The 15,320-nt window shown below is 43.4% G+C and overlaps 1 protein-coding gene across 1 annotated transcript in view; it reads right to left on the reverse strand.

The window, feature by feature from the left end:
- The window catches only part of LOC129697454 (uncharacterized), a 191,663-nt gene that overhangs the window by 148,912 nt on the left and 27,431 nt on the right, over nucleotides 1-15,320 (reverse strand). The window lies entirely within an intron of this gene.

Below are 15,320 nucleotides of genomic sequence, written 5' to 3' on the forward strand. Positions count from 1 at the left end.
GAACAGCTCCATCCAAGACCGAAAGAAGTTGCAACGAATTTTGGACTTAGCCCCGATCATCACAAAGAACAATCTTCCTTCCATTGACTCCATTTATACCTCACGCTGCCTCAGCATAATCAAGATCGAGTCACACCCTGGCTACTCTCTCTTCTCCCCATTCGCATCAAGCAAATGATATAGACTGCAAACCTCTAGATTCAGGGACAGTTTCTTGCCAGCTGTTATCAGGCAACTGAACTATCCTACCACATCCAGAGAGCAGTCCTGAACCACTGTCTACCTCTTTGGAGACCCATGGACTATCCTTGATTGGACTTTGCTGGCTTTACCTTGCACTAAACGTTATTCCCTTATCGTGTCTCTATACACTGAAAATGGCTAATCATGTATTGTCTTTCTGCTGACTGGTTAGCATGTAACAAAAACTTTTCATTGTACCTCGGTACACGCGACAATAAACTAAACTAAACTAAGTACCAACAAAGGTAAACAAAAATGCTGGAGAAACTCAGCGAGTGCAGCAGCATCTATGGAGCGAAGGAAATAGGCAACGTTTCAGGCCAAAACCCTTCTTCAGACTGATGGGGGATGGGGGGGTGGGGGGGGTTGTGGGAAAGGAAAAAGGAGGAGGAGGAGCCCGAGGGCTGAGGAAGGAGAGGAGACAGCAAGAAGCTAACAAAATAGGGAGAATTCAATGTTCATGCCCGCACAATGCAGACTCCCCAAGCGGAATATGAGGTGCTGTTCCTCCAATTTCCGGTGTTGCTCACTCTGGCCATGGAGGAGACCCAGGACAGAGAGGTCGGATGCGGAATGGGAGGGGGAGTTGAAGTGCTGAGCCACCGTGAGGTCAGGTTGGTTAATGCGGACCGAGCTGAGGTGTTCGGCGAAACGATCGCCAAGCCTCCGCTTGGTCTCACCGATGTAGATCAGCTGACATCTAGAGCAGCGGATGCAATAGATGAGGTTGGAGGAGTACCAACAAATGTTGATGTTCTTTATGCAGCGGTCATAAGCAGACTCTGCACCTCAATAGAATGTTCTTTTCCTAACTGACGTGGCTGACATTGTGCACAGCCAGTGGTATCTTTAACAGGATGATCATTGTGGCTGTGCTCCTCTTTCATGTATGAATCTACCTTTATTGTGGGGCTCCAGCTCCAAAATAATGTTTTCCCATTTGGCAGGTGAGAATGCAGAGAAACCCAGAGTAGATGGTTCTTTCTAATCAGGTTGGAAACCAGTGCTTTCTTAGTGCTTTGCATTTCCTGTGCCAGGCCTCAGTCACAAAAGCTGGCTCCCATCTTCTCTAACGCAGTTCCATAAATAACTGATGTGAGACAGAGCAGAGCGATAATAATGCCTCTGATTGCTCCATTTGGCCAGTCTCCACTTGGCTTTTTTCCCCCGCAATGACGTTACAAGGTCAACAGCGCAGTGGTAGGTATTAAGTTACTTCCTTCAATTATAAATTAGTCAAAGGGATCTTTCGTCCGTGCATTTTCTCTCTGTCCAACTTAATTAAAGGCATCGACTGCAAGGGCAGCAGGGTAGAATTTGAAATATGGCAGATATCTAAAACGAGGCGTAAAGTAAAATAAATTTAGCAACATAATTGTGGAGATACTGGGCATGATGCAAAGTGAATAAGCTTCTGGCAAGATTAACATTGCTTTATGTTCTTCTTCTTCTTTTCGTGTCTTTGAAGCTGGTTGGTTATATGACAGTTTCCCATTCCTTTACACAGTCCTTTGTGTTTTTATTGAACACTGCAAGATCCTTTGGGTTGCACTGGTTGGGTAGTAGGGGGCAGACAAGGCAGTGCTGCATTGTATGATCCTCTTCTCCACATTCACAGGTGGTTTGGCCAGATTCATAGCCCCATCTGGCCATGGCAGCTTTTGATCGCCCTGTTCCTGTTCTCAGGCGGTTGAGCGTCTTCCACTGGACCCATGGTGCTTCTGAGCCCGGAGGGAGGGCTTCAGAAGGAGGGATACCCATGTCAGTAGGAGTTATAAAGAGTTATCCCTTTATGTTGAAGGGATTACATGTAAATAGAGTACATTACTTTTTACCTCCTCCCTTCCCAACATCCAGAGACTCAAACATTCTTACTGGGTGAATCACTGATTTATCCGCCAATTTACTGTGCTCATTTAGCGTTTATCTCATGGTCTCCTTTGCACAAGAGAAACTAAACACTACCTGGGTAACAGCACTGCAGAATACCTGCAAAGCAGTGATATGCAAGGTGCGGGCAAATGGGATTAGCTTGGGTTGTGTATCTTGGTTGGCATGGAAGAGTTGGGAAGAAGGACATGATTTCCGTGCTGAAAGATTCTACAACTCCATGGCCACCATTTAATCCAGAAAGGTGTGCCTGATTTCACTTCTCCTCTCCAACTTCACTCTGACTGTCTTTCATCCCTTACACTGTTCTATTGAAGTCCAGTGGAAACTCTAGGACATTACAGAACTCAGGACTCAATCTTGATTCAATAATTTCAGATAGGCTTGGGCGGCACAGCGGTAGAGTTGCTGCCTTATCGCGCCAGAGACCCAGGTTCAATCCTGACTATGGGTGCTATCTGTACACAGTTTGTACATTCTCCCTCAAGATTCAAGATTCAAGATTCAAGAGAGTTTATTGTCATGTGTCCCAGATAGGACAATTAAATTCTTGCTTTGCTTCAGCACAACAGAATTATAGAAGGCATGAAAGCGGAACATATCAGTGTGTCCAAATACCATTGGAGGAGGAGGAGCCATCTTGGGGAACGGCTGCTAACGAGCAGCCGTCCGTTTAATTCACTTTTCTTTTGTAGTTTTAGTGAGTCCTGTGCTTTGTTTGTGGGAGAGATAGACTTTTTAATGTGGGGGGAAGGGGGTAATTATATTTCTAGGTCCCTACCTGGTCGGTGAGGCAGCTTTTTCTCCGGGCTGCCCCGTCAACCCATCCTCGTGGCCTACCAGCGGGCTTGGAGCGCCGTTTCCTGGCGGGGACCACCCAGCACCTTGGCTTCGGTGGCGGCATAGCGCTGGAGCGCTATCGCGGAGCGGAGCGGGCGATGCCTTGCCTGGGTCGCCGCGCTGGAGCTCTGGTGAGCTGTGACCGCCGAGTTCATCACCTCCGGGCTGCGGGTCTGCGGAGCGGAGCTGAGCGGGCGGCGCCGACTTCAACATCGGGAGCCTGGGAGTTCCAAACCGGCGCGGCCTTGTCGGCTTCGGAAGCCGCGGTCTTCGGTAAGGAAGCGGCCGTTCCAGGTGGCCCAGCCGCTGAGAGGACTCTCCCGACGCCGGGGCAACAACACCCGGCCAGAACGGCCAGGAACATCGGGCCTCCGTAGAGGCAATAGCGGAGACCTCAATAGGCCTGACTTTGGGAGAACTGGGGATGGGGACTGGACATTGTGCCTTCCCCCCACAGTGGTAACCATTGTGGGGGGATGATTTTTTGTGTGTAAGTGAATATTTTAGTTTGTCCAAGATGGCTGTCGGAAGGGAGAGTGGACGCTGGCGCGCTTTAGCTGCCGCTGCTCTCTCTTCACATTGTGTTTTTGATTTTTTGTCTTTGGATCGAATTCTATCTTTAATTTGTGTATTGGTGATGTCTTTATTATTTATTTGACTCCGATTATATGGTTTTTTTACTCTTGTTAATTTCTGTAAGGTGTCCTTGAGACTTTGAAAGGCGCCCGCAAATAAAATGTATTATTATTATTGTATAAATATATACACACACAAATAAATAAAACAGATAAAGTGCAAATAAACAGATAATGGGCTATTAATGTTCAGAGTTTTGTCCGAGCCAAGTTTAATAGCCTGATGGCTGTGGGAAAGAAGCCGTTTCTGAACCTGGACATTGCAGTCTTCAGGCTCCTGTACCTTTTACCTGAAGGTAGTGGGGAGATGAGTGTGTGGCCAGGATGGTGTGGGTCCTTAATGATGCTGCCAGCCTTTTTGATGCAGTGACTGTGATAGATCCTCTTGATGGTAGGGAGGTCAGAGCCGATGATGGACTGGGCAGAGTTTACAACTTTTTGTAGTCTTTTCCGCTCCTGGGCTCTCAGGTTGCCGAACCAAGCCACGATGCAACCGGTCAGCATGCTCTCTACTGTGCACCTGTAGAAGTTTGAGAGAGTCCTCCTTGACATACCGGCTCTCCGTAATCTTCTCAGGAAATAGAGGCGCTGATGTGCTTTCTTTATGATTGCATCAGTGTTCTCGGACCAGGAGAGATCTTCAGACATGTGCACGCCCAGGAATTTGAAGCTCTTAACCCTTGCCACCATCCCTGTCTGGGATCTCTGGTTTCCTCCCACACTCCAAAGACGTGCAGGCTTGTGCATTAGTTGTCTTTGGTATCATTGTAAATTGTCCCTATGGTGTGCAGGATATTGTTAGTGCACAGGTCGGCGATGACTCGGTGGGCCTCTGTACCTCTAAACTAAATATCCGGATTGTGTTCAGATCGGGTTAGTTCTAGCAAAAGATCATCAACCGTTATGTTAAAAATATTTCCCGCCCTTTTATTTTTCATTCATATCCTTCTACATTCACCTCATCCAGGCAGATTATCTGTGATATACAAGCCTTCACTTCACTCACAACTGGCACCACCGTCATTATAAAATATAGTCACTCTTGGTCTCCACCCTAGCACAGATGTATCCTTTCCGTCTTCATACTCCTCAGCTCTTCTGAAGTTGTTCCATCAGAGGAGTTGAGTTTAGGAGCAAGGAGGTCCTACTGCAGTTGTACAGGGCCCTGGTGAGATCGCACGTGGGGTATTGTGTGCAATTTTGGTCTCCTAATTTGAAGAAAGACATTATTGCTATTGAGGCAGTGCAGCGTAGGTTCACAAGGTTAATTCCCAGGATGGCGAGACTGACATATAATGAAAGAATGAGTCGATCGGGCAGGTATTCACTTGAATATGGAAGGATGAGAGGGGATCTTATAGAAACATATAAAATTCTTAAAGGATTCGACAGGCTAGATGCAGGACAAAATTCTCCCGATGTTGGGGGAGTCCAGAACCAGGGGTCACAGATTAAGAATAAGGGGTAGGCCATTTAGTACTGAGATGAGGAAAAACCTTTTCACCCAGAGAGTTGTGAATCTGTGGAATTCGCTGCCACAAAAGGCAGTGGAGGCCAAGTCACTGGATGTTTTCAAGAGAGAGTTAGATTTAGCTCTTAGGCCTGAAGGAATCAAGGGATATGGGGAACAAGCAAGAACAGGGTACTGATTTTAGATGATCAGCCATAATCATAGTAACATAGAAACATAGAATATAGGTGCAGGAGTAGGCCATTCGGCCCTTCAAGCCTGCACCGCCATTCAATATGATCATGGCTGATCATCCAACTCAGTATCTCGTACCTGCCTTCTCTCCATACCCCCTGATCCCTTTAGCCATTTAGATTCACCATTCTCTGTGTGAAAATTGTTTTTCTCATCTCGGTCCTAAAGGATTTCCCCTCTATCCTTAAACTGTGACCCCTTGTCACTCTTCCCCAACATCGGGAACAATCTTCCTGCATCTAGCCTGTCCAACCCCTTAAGAATTTTGTAAGTTTCTATAAGATCCCCTCTCAATCTTCTAAATTCTAGTGAGGTCCTAAATTCTAGCTATTGAATATATATATAAATTCTCATATTGAATGGTTGGAATGGCCTACTCCTGCACCTATTTGTCTATGGTTCTATGTATCTACACACTTATTTCCCCTCCCCCTGCCTGGGTTTCTCATGTCCCTTTATCACTCCTCTTTCACCCCCCAACCCCCTGACAACTTCAACCTCTAATCCCCCCTCCCTGTGGCTTTACATTTCACCCTTCTTATCTGATACCTTTTGTCTCCTTTTCACCTCTTGCCTTTGTCACCTTATCCACCCATCCGCCAAACAAAACCCCTCACTTGTATCCACGTATCTCCTGCTGAGCTTAGTCCCGCCCGCACCTCTTTTTTCCAGCTAACTATTAGTACTATTATAGGTCTGAAGAAGGTGCCCAACCCAAAACATCATCAGTCCGTTCCCTCCAGACATCCGTTGAGTTCTTCCAGCACTTTGTGTTTTGGTAATGTTTCCTTTTCAACTTTTCTCAGGCCTGAGAAAAAATATTCAATATTTATTATTAACACTGCAGACACAAGGAACTGCAGGTGCTGGAATCTTGAGCAAAACACAAAGTGCTGGAGGAACTCATCAGGTCAGGCAGTATTTTGGGGAAGGAATTAAGAGGTGATGTTTCAGGTCGAGTGTATGAGGTGATCGTTGGTCAGCATGGACTCGGTGAGCTGTAGGGCCTGTGTCTCTAATGTCTAAAGTAAAGTCTAAAGTTTTCTGCACCCTCTCCAAAGCTTCCACATCTTTCCTGTAATGGGGTGACAAACACGACCTTTCCCAACAAATGTTGCCTGACCTATGGATTACCTCATTTTCTGTTTTCATTGCAGAGAATAACTTACATCAAAGGCCTTCAATATTGTGCTGATTACCTCTGTCAGTAGAGAAACGCCAGTTGAAAATGGAGCTGACAACCTTAATAATAGATAATTAAATGTTCTGCAAAATGTAGTGCTGTGGACCAGGAGAGAGCAAATGCAGCTGGGGTCAGAGTTGATTGTGTGCACTGTACAGTTCGACTGACATCCCACAATCTCACTCTATCTTCAATGTGCGGGATTGATGCCAAAGTTCACAAACCTTGGTTTTCCTGGAACTCAACGATGGTCTTCAGTTAATTTAACCTTTCAGAAACCTGCCTGGTGATCAGACACTGTGATGGAGAGGGGGGATTCAAAAACGCCGTACCATGCGGTGGGCAGGCAGGAGATTGAGGCCTCGATTCAGGATGGTTGTTGACTCCAGTGAATGCAGAGTTTAGGCCAATCGGCGAATTAAGGCTTCAGAGAGTTTGAAGCTGAGCAAGGAGCTTAGACTTTTAGACCTACAGCGCGAAACAGGCCCTTCACCGAGTCCGCATCGACCAGCGATCATCCCGTACACAAGCACTATCCTACACACACCAGGGACAAGTTACAATTTTACGCACAATGTTACGTACTATTTCAATTAGGCTTGAGCTTTACCAAACAGTTCACCAAATAGTAACTCAGCCAACATGGTTTGGTATGTCTGCCTACATATTCACCTTGGTATCATCTCCAAAGATGAGTTCTTCGCAAGGAGTGTGTCCTGATCTGCCCTAAATGAAATCCAAATAGCCAGAGCCAATCATTTGGATGCAAGAAACTGAAGGTGCTTTAGACTTTAGAGATACAGCGTTGAAACATGCCCTTTGGCACTATCCTGCACAGGAGGGACAAAGTACCATTTTACTGAAGACAATTAACCTACAAACCAGTATGTCTTTGGAGTGTGGAGGGAACCAGAGCACCCGGAGAAAACCCACGCAGCGAGAGGGGGGTGGGGGAGGAGGGATGAGAGTTAAACATTTCTTCTTTCAGGGGTAACATAGTGCTCAGCTTGGTGAGCGGAGGAGCGGTTTTGTTGAGAGGTTTAAAATTCCATCAGAGAGAGGATGACTGATTCACTGAGAGAGTTGAGACTATCATCCTGCAGTGTCATCTTCACTTGATGCTCTCATGTTTCTGCCCATGCTAATGAAAGTAGCACTGATTATTCTTCCCTATCCAGGAGCCTTTTAGATTTTTTGCATCTCTGCTTTCCAAAGATGCTAACACAATTTGCTTGTGCTTCAAACACCTTACCACTCAAAGCACAATTTTTTTTTGCAGTTCATTTTCCGCTCTGTGGTGCAATATTTTGTATGCTCTTGGATGAAAAATATAGCAAGCAATGCATTGCTTTAAAATAAGTATTCTACCAGGACGTTAAAGCCACCACACACGTGTTTGACATCATGCAGAGCAGCCTGAAGCAAGTGGCAGACGTAGGCGTGTGTAGGATGGAACTGCAGATGCTGGTTTAAACCGAAGATGGGCACAAAATGCTGTAGTAACTCAGCTGGTCAGACAATATCTCTGGAGAAAAGGAAAAGGTGACATTTCGGGTGAAGCAGGGTCTCGACTAGTCGTTGTCTCCAGAGATGCTGTCTATCTTTGGCAAATGTAGGAGGCTTCAATAACTTTCCACAGAGGGCTGAAGATTTAGTCTGCTCAACTGTATCATCTTTGTGTAGGGACATCAGTGGTGGGCAAATTAATGGAAAGGATACTTAGAGATAATATATATTAAATTAAAATTAATATCATATTTATATAATAGTATTCTAAATATAGACCTACCATCGACAGAGGTACTTAGAGAAGAGTGGGAACAGGAACTAATGATAAAAATCACGAAGGTTACATGGGAGAAATACTTGATATATATTCACAAATGTTCAATTAATGTAAGACATAATCTAATACAATTTAAAATTGGACATAGATTATATTATTCAAAGACAAGATTGAACAAATTTTATCCAAATATATCCGCCACTTGTGATAAATGTCTAGCCCAAAAGGCAACTATAACACACTCCTTAGTTTCCTGCATAAAACTTTATAGATTTTGGAATGATATTTTTGAAATATTTACAAAATTATTCAAGACAAGAATGGAACCTAATACTGAAATGATTATATTTGGCGTAATGGAAGATGGGAATAAATTGAACACATCTCAAAATCTATTCCTTAACTATGGTTTAATAATAGCAAAAAAATTAATACTTAAATTTTGGAAGGGTACATCAATACCAACGCTTAAAATGTGGATTGCAAGTATGTTGGACACCGCTCATCTTGAGGAAATGCGATTCCTCCTGATGGATAAACCAGACCAATTCATAACGAGTTGGTCTCCATTCGTCGTTTTTTTGGAATCATATGGTGCAACACAATTGTAAAATAACTGTTTCAGGACTGGACGAGGGTTGGTCAAGATTATAAATAATGATCTCCTTTTCTTTTTTATTTTATTTTCTTTTCTCTATTTTCTCTTTCTCAACTTTCTTCATTTACTCGTTTTCTTTCTTCACACACTATATATTTCACATCTTTCTATCCTTTACTATCTAACTTCTTTTTCTTATTCTAATATTTTTTCAATGTAACAAAAAAAAAGAAGTTGTACATAAAATGTATTATGAAAATATATATTAGGCACTTTGGTGCCATATGACTGTACTTACTTCTAATAAAATAAAAATAAAAATAAAAATGAGATAATATATATAAGCATCTGGATAAACAGGGTCTGATTAGGAACAGTCAACATGGATTTGTGCCTGGAAGGTCATGTTTGACTAATCTTCTTGAATTTTTTGAAGAGGTTACTCAGGAAATTGATGAGGGTAAAGCAGTGGATGTTGTATATATGGACTTCAGTAAGGCCTTTGACAAGGTTCCTCATGGAAGGTTGGTTAAGAAGGTTCAATGGTTGGGTATTAATGGTGGAGTAGCAAGATTGATTCAACAGTGGCTGAATGGGAGATGCCAGAGAGTAATGGTGGATGGTTGTTTGTCAGGTTGGAGGCCAGTGACTAGTGAGGTGCCACAGGGATCTGTGTTGGGTCCACTGTTGTTTGTCATGTACATCAATGATCTGGATGATGGTGTGGTAAATTGGATTAGTAAGTATGCAGATGATACTAAGATAGGTGGGGTTGTGGATAATGAAGTATTTTTTCAAAGTCTACAGAGAGATGTATGCCAGTTGGAAGAGTGGGCTGAAAGATGGCAGATGGAGTTTAATGCTGATAAGTGTGAGGTGTTACATCTTGGCAGGACAAATCAAACTAGGACGTACATGGTAAATGGTAGGGAATTGAAGAATGCAGCTGAACAGAGGGATCTGGGAATAACTGTGCACAGTTCCCTGAAAGTGGAATCTCATGTAGATAGGGTGGTAAAGAAAGCTTTTGGTGTGCTGGTCTTTATAAATCAGAGCATTGAGTATAGAAGTTGGGATGTAATGTTAAAATTGTGGAAGGCATTGGTGCAGCCAATTCTGGAGTATGGTGTACAACTTTGGTCGCCAAATTATAGGAAGGTGTCAACAAAATAGAGAGAGTACAGAGGAGATTTACTAGAATGTTGCCTGGGTTTCAACAACTAAGTTACAGAGAAAGGTTGAATAAGTTAGGTCTTTATTCTCTGGAGTGCAGAAGGTTAAGGGGGGACTTGATAGAGGTCTTTAAAATGATGAGAGGGATAGACAGAGTTGATGTGGATCAGCTTTTCCCTTTGAGAATAGGGAAGATTCAAACAAGGGGACATGACTTCAGAATTAAGGGACAAAAGTTTAGGGGTAACATGAGGGGGAACTTCATTACTCAGAGAGTGGTAGCGGTGTGGAATGAGCTTCCAGTGGAAGTGGTGGAGGCAAGTTTCGTTGGTATCATTTAAAAATAAATTGGAAAGGCATATGGATGAGAAGGGAATGGAGGGTTATGGTATGAGTGCAGGCAGGTGGGACTAAGGGAAAAAAGATGTTCGGCACGGACTTGTAGGGTCGAGATGGCCTGTTTCCGTGCTGTAATTGTTATATGGTTATATGGTTATATGGACGGGAAAGGAATGGAGGGTTATGGTCTGAGCGCAGGTATATGGGACTAGGGGAGAATACGTGTTCGGCACGGACTAGAAGGGTCGAGATGGCCTGTTTCCGTGCTGTAATTGTTATATGGTTATATGGTTATATAGGGAGAACTGCAGACGCTGGTTTATACCAAAGATAGACACAAAATGCTGGAGTAACTCAGCAGATCAGGCAGCATATCTGGGGAAAAGGAATAGGTGACGTTTCCGATTCGAACCCTTCTTCAGACAGTATAGTCTTTGATTGGGAGCACAGGAGAGAGAATGGAAAGGTGATAAAGGAGTTTCTGGTTAGTGTTACGAGGTACTGCATGACATTTGAGATGGCATGCTGGAGTGAAGAACTCTAATTTCTTTCACAGCAATGTTAACTAATATTCTATCCCCATATCTATTTGAATCTTTTGTGCCAAGAATTTTCATTCTGCATTCAGTGGGTACATAATAATTTAAGCTTGACAGTTTAATGAAGGCACATGAAAGAAGTACTAAGTTAAGAATATGTACTTGAAACATTAGAGTGGACCATGTCCAGGCACTCCCCTGACTCTAAACTCCATTTAAGTGATACATTCCACAAATCTTGTATTTTTTTTTGGCAGAAATATCATGCAATGTACAGAAATGTAAGTATTGTTCATGATTTATTTTAGCTGAAATGCACGCACTGGATTTGAATAATTGATGTCTGTGGAGTGGGTGTCCTCATTGGCATTCTATGTGTGGTATTGAATGGGGCGTTGTGAAAGATTCTAAACTTAAATGTAACATCCTCAGATGCGTGCATCAATAATCCGCCTCGCTTGAGCCTTGAGTTTCTCTCTCAGGGGAACCAGCTACTGACTCCCTCCTTCACAGAAACCTCATTTTCATAAGTCTTAGGAGCAGAATTGGGCCATTCGGACCATCGAGTCTACTCCGCCATTCTATCATGTCTGATCTATCTTTCCATCACGACCCCATTCTGTTTTGACACGCTTACTAAACAAGAATCTGTCAATCTCCGCTATACACCTCACGCCAAGGCCACCAGCATAATCCAGGATGAGTCGCACCCTGGCCACTCCCTCTTCTCCCCTCTGCAAAGACTTGTCCCACGCCAGTCATTCCTTCTTCTTCGTACTCCCACCTGGCAGAAGGTACACGGGCTTCTTCTCCTCTTTTGTCAGACTTCTAAACGGTCCTTCCATAAACTGGGGTACTGTCCAATTCACCTCTACCCCATCGTAGACATTGGACTTTGTCCATGGAACTGATACACTACACAATGCGCTACAATGCTAAGAACGATATTCTGCACTCTATATCTTCCCTTTTGCTCTATCTATTGTAGTGAGTTTGACTTGACTGTATCATGTATCTGATCGGTTTGGATAGCATGCAAAACAAAGCTTTTCACTAACCCTCGGTACACATGACAATGTTGAACCCAAACCTAAATTCACCATGTTTTAGGCTGTAAAATACCGTTTCCCTTGCCAATTAAGCCCCAAAATATTTTTTGATATGTTATATATTTTCACCTGGAACTGGTTCAGTAATCATACGTCCAAGCAATGTTTGTTGAAGTTACTTCTGCAGTACTTCTTCAAACGTGCTGATAGTATCAAAACTCCATGAATTATAATGATGAGTTCAAGGACTAAATATTCCAGAGTCAGTGTAATGAATGAGTACACTCACAGCAGGGAGATATATCAATTAGTTTTGGTTTTCTTTTTGATGTTAAGGGGTTAATAACATTGCTGTTACTTTTTAAGGTTAATATGACAAGGCTGATATAACTGGAAAATGAAAAATAAGCAGATGCAGGGAACATGAAATAGAAACAGAAAATGCTAGAGGACACTCAACAGGCCAGGCAGCGTCTGTGTAGGAAAAACTACAGGTAATGTTTCAAGTCAATGATCTTTCACCTTACATGATTGAACCTCGGTAAGTTTTGTTTAGACACAAGGAACTGCATACACTGGTTTGCAAAAATAGGCACAAAGTGCAGGATTAACTCAGCGGATCAGACAGTATCTCTGGAGAACATGGATAGGTGACATTTTGGTTCAGGTACCTGATTGCCAGAGTGAAGCCATGTGCAAAATTACACCCCATATTGCACTTGGGTACCTAATGGTCTGAACACTGAATTTGCCAATTTTTAGTAACCTACCAACAGCATCTCTCCCTCCATGTTTCTCCATCTCTTCCCTGTGCCCCACTTGTATGCACACCCACTTATCTCACTATCTTGCCTCCCTTTCCACTTCCCATCCCCTTCTACCTATATTCCTGTCCATGGCTTCATATTTGATCTCCTTATCTCACTGATCTTCTTCCCATCTCTAGCTTTCTACCTCCCCCCCCCCCCCCTCCCCTCCCTCGGCTCACCTGTATCCACATATCACTGGGGCTTCAACATCGGGAGAAAAATGGTGCAGGGGAGAGAAAATACTTTGCGTTCCATCACAGTGAGGAGGAGATTCACTGTGATGGATGTTTGTGTAAATTGAATTGTTTGTATGTCTTGTAGGAATTGTCTCTGTTTGTATGGCTGTGGGAACTAAGTTTCGTTTGAGTCTCAAATGACATGTAATAAATATTCAATATTCAATTCAATTCACTTGCCTGGCTTTGTCCTGCCTGCACCTCTCTTCCAGTTTTCTCCCCCCTACTAGAGACAGTCTGAAGAAGGGTGCCGACCCGAAATGTCACCTATTTTCTCTGGAGATGTTGCCTGACCCCCTGAGTTACTCCAGCACTTTGAGTCTTTATGTTTCATTTAACAAGGAGAAAAATACTGGATATTTACCATTTATCAAAGATAATGAATGCTATTAGCAACAAATCAAACAAATGAACTACATCTCAACTTCTAGTCTCAAGCTAACTAAAACAACAATTAATTATCTGTTTACAGATGTTTTCACAGCAGGTACATGGATGTCACGATGCTGCCAGTGACTTAATACAGATTGAAAATACAAAATTCATCAAGCATATCCTTTCACCATATGCGGCTTAACTGCATGGTGAGAAAAATCGAACTTTCCTGCACAGATGATCTTCTGAGTCTTTGGAAATGGCGGAGGTGTGCATAGTGCTTCAGAGGGCGATGCTGTGGCACAGCGGTAGAGCTGCTGCCTTAGTGCCAGAGACCAGGGTTCAATCCTGAGTACAGGGGCTGTCAGTATGGAGTTCGTACATTCTCCCCATGACCTACATGGGTTTTCTCCTGGAAGCTCTGGTTTCCACCCACACTCCAAAGATGTACAGATTGGTAGGCTAATTGGCTTGGTGACATTGTAGATTGTCCCTAGTGTATGTAGGATAGTGTTAGTGTGCGGGGATTACTGGTCGGCGCCGACTCAGTGGGCTGAAAGGCCTGGTTCCATGCTAAACTAAACAAAACTAAAAGAGCTGCACTCCTCACATTTTGCACTCCTCACATTTCCTCATAACCTGCAAATTAATCCTCCTCAAGTCTGATTGCTTTAGAAAATCCCTTAGGAATGTCATGTTAGTTTTAGTTTTAGAGCTACAGTGTGGAAACTGGCCCTTCGGCCCACCGAGTCTGCACTGAACAAAGATCATACATTCACGTTGGTTCTATGTTATTCCAGTTTCGCATCCTATACACTAGCAATTTACAGGAGCCAATTAACCTACAAACCTGCACATCTTTGGAATGTGGAAGCAAATCAGAGCACCCGGAGAAAACCCACCTGGGTCACAGGGAGATCGTACAAACTCTGTACAGACACCACCTGCGGGCAAGATGGAACCCGGGTCCCTGGCACTGTAAGGCAGCAACACTACCGCTGCGCCACTGTGCCACCCTCACTTTTACAAAACGTTTTATGTACTGCAATTAAGATGTTAAAAATCCTATGCACAAAAAACAAATCCTTTAGTTAATTTGCCAATAATTTGAAATATATGACTTTTGGTTACCAAGCCACTTACCAGAGGAAACAATTGCTTCCAAATTGTTCTATTAACACACTTCATAACTTTAATAGCTCTAATGGTATCATGCTCTGGCCCATGGAGAACAATTCCAAATCTCCTATTCCCTACATAAGCTAGTCACAGATGAAGTACTTTATAGAGCTCTGACAACACTACAGGACATGTGCAATCACAGGAATGAAGTGCTGAGAAGATTTATGAGGATGTTGTCAGGACTGTAAAATGTAGTTGACAGGAGAGGCAATCTAGACCAGGGGTTATTTTCTTTGGAACAAAGGAAATTGAGGGGAGCTTTAACTGATTATATTATAGGAGGGGTGTATTTGTACTGGAGAGGATGCAGAAGAAATTCACCTGGGATGGGATGGAATATTTCAGCTCGGAAGAGAGACTGGATGGCGAGGGGTTTGTTTTACATCGAGAAAAGGCAGCAGGGCCCGGGAGGCGTCGGAGTAAGGTATATTAAAAAGATTAGATTTTTTATTATTAATTTATTATTAAATTATCTGTTTAGATTTAGAGAAACAGCGTGGAAACAGGTCCTGCGGCCCACCTCGCCGCCCCGTCCACTAGCACGACCCTCACACTAGGAACAATTTACAATTGTTTTACCAAGGTTAATAAACCTATGTTCCTGTACATCTTTGGAATGTGGGAAGCAACTGGAGCTCACAGAGAAAACTCACACGATCACGGGGAGAACATACAAACTCCGTACAGACAGCACCTGTAGTCAGGATCAAACCTGGGTTTCTGGTGCTGTTAGGCAGC

Source organism: Leucoraja erinacea, chromosome 5 (assembly GCF_028641065.1).
Source record: "Leucoraja erinacea ecotype New England chromosome 5, Leri_hhj_1, whole genome shotgun sequence".
Classification (NCBI taxonomy): domain Eukaryota; kingdom Metazoa; phylum Chordata; class Chondrichthyes; order Rajiformes; family Rajidae; genus Leucoraja; species Leucoraja erinaceus.